The 5,649-nt window shown below is 57.9% G+C and overlaps 1 pseudogene; it reads left to right on the plus strand.

The window, feature by feature from the left end:
- The first annotated feature begins 243 nt into the window (after positions 1-243).
- LOC111824725 lies at positions 244-3,852 on the plus strand (annotated as a pseudogene).
- The last annotated feature ends 1,797 nt before the right edge of the window (positions 3,853-5,649 follow it).

Below are 5,649 nucleotides of genomic sequence, written 5' to 3' on the forward strand. Positions count from 1 at the left end.
AGAAGCTCAGCGATGGAGCCAGAAAGGGATTTGCCACTGAGTCTTTCCCTGAGGGGCGCCCCCTGGGGACCTTCATGAGCCCTGGAGCCAGTCCCAGGCCCTGTGGCTGTCCACCTTTCCGGGGTTGGGAGGCGTGGCGCCTTGGGTCAGAGAGGGAGGCTGGGCGGAGTAGTGGCACCAGCAGGCTGGCGCGTCCCCAGCCCGGAGCCCTCCCTGCTCTGTAACGCGTGGCCTGGGGCGCACATGGCCAGCCGCTGCCTGTCCCTGGCAGGGCCCGTTCCTGGCAGGCTCCTGGCCGCGTTGCTCAGGGGCTGTGTCCCCACCGGCTGCTCAGGGTCCTCACAGGCCAAGGGCTGCCTGTGCGGCTTCACTGTCAGCGCTTCTGCCCGTGCCAAGTTCTCCAGGGACCATGGAGGCCGTGAAGGACCTCTCTCATGGGGTGAAAATCATGGTTGGGGCTTCGGGCTCTGTGCAATTCCGGAGAATGTTAGGGGCATTTGACTATGATCAGCAGCGACGCGGGCGTGGACCACTGCGGGCTGGGCCTTTACTGGCGGCCAAGCAGATGACCCGCATCGCATGGCCTGCCCCTACGTGGGCCAGGACACGCTCTATGAGCACCACTTCTTGGCGGGTGAGCTGGAGCTGGAGGTGACCCCAGGGCCCTTCGGCTGAGCGCATCCATGCAGGCGGGGCTGGGGTGCCGCCTTCTACACGCCCAGGGCCAGCGGGACTCTGGTTCAGGAAGGAGGCGCCCCCCTCAGGTACGATCACGGCGGCCAGTGGCCATCATGAGTCAGCCCAGAGGGGAGGAGTTTTTCGGGCAGCACTGTCTTTTGGAGCGGCCATCACCAAGGATGTTGCTTTGGTGCAAGGATGGAAAACACTGAGTGGCGAACCGCTATCTCCGGTGGGAGCGCCAGGAAGTTCAGCCTGCCCGTGTGCACAGCTGCCGAACCTCCGTGGTGGAGGTTGAAGAAATGGTGGGTGTGGGGTCGTTTGCCCCAGAAGGCATTCATGTCGATCACATGGTACAGGGGAAAGTTTGAGAAGAGAGTTGAGTGGTTAACAATCCGGAAAGAGAAAGATTTCGGATGATGTAACAGCTCAAATCATCAAACGGGAAGATCTTGGATTTGAGGATGGCACGTATGCCAACGTGGGCATAGGAACCCCTCTTCTGGCCGCAACGACATCCGTCCCAATATAACTGTCCACCTTCACAGTGAAGATGGAGTCCCAGGCGTGGGTCCATGTCCATTAGGAGGAGGTGGGTGCAGATCTCATCAGTGCTGGCAAGCAAACCGCCATCATTCTCCCAGGGGCTGTTTTCTCTCCAGCGATGACTCATTTGCTAGGATCCGAGGGGCACACATCCATCTAACCGAGCTAGGAGCCATGCAGGTTTCCAAATATAGTGACCTGGCTACCTGGATGACCCCGGAAACACATAGTCCCCCTGTGTGTTGCCAAGGGCTGTGGCTTACGCTGGGAGGAGTTCTAGAAACCTAACCGATGGAATGGTTGGTGCGGTGGATTTGGTGTCCAGGATCAAGACCAGAGTAGTGCTCACCATGGAGCACTGCACCCAGGCCAATGAACCCCAAATCTTGGAGAAGTTCTCGACACCCCTGACTGGGAAGCGGTGTGTGGACGCAGTCATCATGGAAAAGGCCGTGTGACGTGCACAAGAGGAAGGACTGACGCTGGCTGAGCTCTGGGAAGGCCTAACCCGGAGGACATCAGAGAGCGCGGGGAGCGCCTTTGCCGGCTCACCCACGGCCAGGCCCCGGCAGCAGCTGACAGCCCATCTGGGAGGAGCCCTTGCTCACAGAGGCTTGTCTTCCATTTTAACCTCAGGGTCTCATCCAGAGGCGTCCGGGGTCACATTGGTCCATTTCACAAGCAGCCTGACCCGTTTTCTCCCGGCACCTCAGGCTTTCTACCACCAGAAAGACTGTTCGCTCAAGAGGGAAGTGACTTTAAACAAAACAAAAGGAAAACAGACGTTTATCTGTGTGCTCTGTGGGCCCTCAGAAAGCGCTGCTGCAGGCGTCCAGGACTCAGATGCCTCTTCACTGTGATTTTACATGAAAGCTATTCAGCTGGAGGTGACCCCACAGGAAGGTTTCTTCCCTCATGAATGCCGGGAAAAATGTCGGCGGGGCGGGGAGTAACTCCACCCAGAGGATAGCAAAGGCACCATTTTACTAGTCCTATGAAAAATATACAAGTATAAATGTCAGCCCTGCTGGTGTGGCTCCGTTGGTTGGAGCGTCTTCCCATGCACAGAAGGTCGTGGGTTTGATTCCTGGTCAGGGCATATACTCAGGTCCAGGCGCGTGTGGGAAGCAAGTGATTGAGGTTTCTCTCTCTCTCTCTCTCTCTCTCTCTCTCTCTCTTTCTCCCTCCCTTCCTCTCTCTAATATCAAAAACACATCCTCAGGTGAGGATAATAATAGTAAATTTAAAACAAAAAACCCATAAATGTCAGGTCATGGTGGGAAGACATGCTGCCTAAATGAAAGCTTTTCTCCTTTGGCCCTTCTGACTTTTCTGCTGCGGCCTTTCATTTTGTGGCTGGATTTTGTTTCCTGTAGCCTCACCTCCTCTTCCCCACACGCCTCCTCCGCGTGGCTCAGTGTGTCTCCAGAAGAAAAGGAGGACCACGCGGTGGGACGTGACCTGGTCGTGGGAGGCCTGCAGGGGAGAGGCTGTTGGTGCCGCCAGGGTTCCCTCCATAGATGGTCCCCCTGTGTGTTGCCAAGGGCTGTGGCTCACGCCGGGAGGAGTTCTAGAAACCTGACCGATGGACAGACGGGTTTTCTCACCGTGACTCAGTGCTCCTGTGTCCTGAACAGACTCTCTGTCCTCCCTCTCTGTCGTGGAGCCTGACCTGGCCTCTTGTTAATATTCTCTTGTCATCCAAGAGGGGCTTGAGGTATTTCATCCTGAAGCCTTAGTCTCAAAGACTTAGAAAAATGTGAGTTAGTATGTGTGTGTTTGGGGTGGGGGTGGGCCGAGGGGGGTGTTAAAACCCGACTTGGAGCTTGCACTTCCTAAGCATGGATCTAGGAGGCGCACAACCAACATGAGCCCCTGGGTAAGAGCAGGAAGTTCCAGCTGGTCAAGGAAGGCCTTTCAGGGAGGCCTTGCAGGGGCCTCATCCCCAGGAAGGGACAGGTCCTGGGATGGAGAGGTGGGAGGCAGTGCTCACCGAGGGCACAGCCTGGGGGTGTGGGGGGCAGAGGCCAGGGGCATGACCAGATGGGGGTGGGTGGGATGGAGTAGACACCTTTGGGGGCTCCTGGGCAGATGTGCCCTGGGAGCTGGAACGTCCCAGCGGAGTGTGGGACAGGCAGAGGCTCCCAGGGGCCGACAAGTTACAGGGCTGTTACGCAGTAGAAAGGAGGGAAAGGACTGAGCTTCCCATCCTCACGCGATGAAGGCGCCTAAGGGACAAAGCAGACCAGGTCTACAGCCAGGATGCCCTCCAGGGTTTCAACCAGGCATCCGAGTGACCTTCAACGTGGCACCAGGGTCACACCCATGAGTTCAGGCTGAGATGGAGCAGGGGCTGCAGGGGCACCCAGGGCAGAAGGAAGCCTGGGGAGAGGCTTGGCCCGGCACAGCTGGGGAGGCGCATGAATTAGGACAGGATCAGGCAGGGGAGCTGCCAAGGCATCTGGGCTCTGATGGGGCGACTCGGAAATGGATGAGGCTAGAGGTCCCATGGGCCACCCCGGCTCAGAGGAGCAGCGTCTTCCATCCTGCGTGGCCCACAGCTCCAGGCACGGCCTCGAGTACCCCATCTACTGCAAAGGGGACGGCATGCCTGCCAGCGCCTCACAGGTCAGGTCTAGAGGCGGTACCTGGGCCCCAGAGGCTCCCAAACTCCCATCTCCGCCTTTCTGGAAAGGGGCCTGTCAGCGCCGGCAGCCGAGGGGCCCCCAAGAAGACAGCCAGGAGAAGGCAGGGAGCCCTGCTCACGACGATGGGAGGGAGCTCTGGGCTCTGGGAGGAGGGCCGGGGGGTCCATGCCCAGGCCTCCCAGGTTAGGCCGTCCGAAAGACGGGTCAGTCCCCTAGTCCGGCCCCCCTGCCCCCAGACCTGCCTCTGCAGGGTGTGCTGGGGGTGGGTGGGACTGTCCTGGCTGGTCGCAGCTTGCTTGGGGCCTTGAGCAGGTGCTGCTCACTGGGCCTTGGTTTCTGCTTCTGTGAAATGGAACCGAGGATCAGCGGCTTCAGGATCTCAGTCAGGCTCCCCACAGGCTGCCTCGGTGACGTGCTGCCTCAGTGGTGCTGCTGGTTGATCTGCTGTGTCCCTCTCTCTGCACCCAGGACACCCCAAGAAGATTCCGAACAGACAGTTGCATAAAGAAAAGCAAACAGTGAGCATAGCCCCGGGCATGTCCTTCGGGCCACAGTGGGCAGGGCTGTCCAGGGAACAGGGACAGGGCAGCGGCACACACAGGCTGGGGGCTGCTGGGCCCAAGGCGTCCCCCTGCATCAGCCAGGCCGTGGAGCTCCACTCAGTGCCACCTGATGACAGGCGCCCATCTGCTCATGGCTCTGTGGCCGCCTTGTCCTGGCCTCACTGGCCTGTCCCCTCTGCTCGCAGAGCTTCCATGGGTCTTGTGGCCTGTGTCCTCGTGGTTCCCCTGCGTCCTCCTGACGGCGACTCGCCATGACCCAAACTCTCCCAAATGGCTTCTGTCTGGGCTCCTTCCAGCAACAGCGCCTGCAGCTTCAACCTCCTGTCCTAGCAGGTTCAGTCCGCGTGGAGCCTCTGATGGGCCCAGAGCGTTGTTTTGTGGCAGGTGATGTCATAGGTCAAAGGTTGGTCTGGGGATTCATTAGGTATCAATTCACCGAGGCCCATGGACACAGGTCTAAAGCACAGCTGTTTAAGAGCTGACCTTTGAGCAGGCGTGTGGGTGGGGCAGGCAATGTCCTTGGCCTGTGGTGTCTAATGGGGGTCATGTTAGACCTGCTCATGGCACACGTATATATGCCTACGTATGTGTGCGTCTGCACACTGTACATGATGATGCCTGCCTGTGTGTTTATGTGCAGACATGGGTGTGCATGTGTGTGCGTGTCCGTGTTGCAACACTGAGGGGAATGCACTCGGAAATGGAATGGTGGTCACTATGAGAAACAAAAATGAGTTTGTAATCACGCTCCTGCTAACATTCACAGGAAAAAGAAAGTGAAGAGGTTCTATCTCATCCTCTTCTTTATGATGAAAGCCAGGGAGCAACCTAAACGTCTAGCGATACGCTAATCTCTCAGTGAATTGTGGTGGATGAGGGACATTTTTTCTCTAAGGTCTCCCTACAGTTGTTATGTTGCTGCGACAGTGAAAGCATCGCGAGGTCACGTGGGAATAGGAAGAGGCCAGGAGGAGGTGCTTGGGGGGAGTGGACATTGCAGGCAAATGAGCGTTTCCACAGCGGCCTCAGTCTTTAAGGCTGTGGGTAAATTCATGTTTACAGACCTCGCTATTCCGAGGGCGGAGCCCCAGTCATGCCTGCCCACAGCCCTCCTTTCTTTTGTAGCCACTAACCGGGCCTGTGGATAGGAACTTGGGCTCTGGAATGAGACTGACCTGGGTGAACCCGATAAAGGAGACAGACTGAGAATAGCT

This window comes from Myotis lucifugus, unplaced genomic scaffold (genome assembly GCF_000147115.1).
Source record: "Myotis lucifugus unplaced genomic scaffold, Myoluc2.0 scaffold_4959, whole genome shotgun sequence".
NCBI classification, from domain to species: Eukaryota; Metazoa; Chordata; class Mammalia; order Chiroptera; family Vespertilionidae; genus Myotis; species Myotis lucifugus.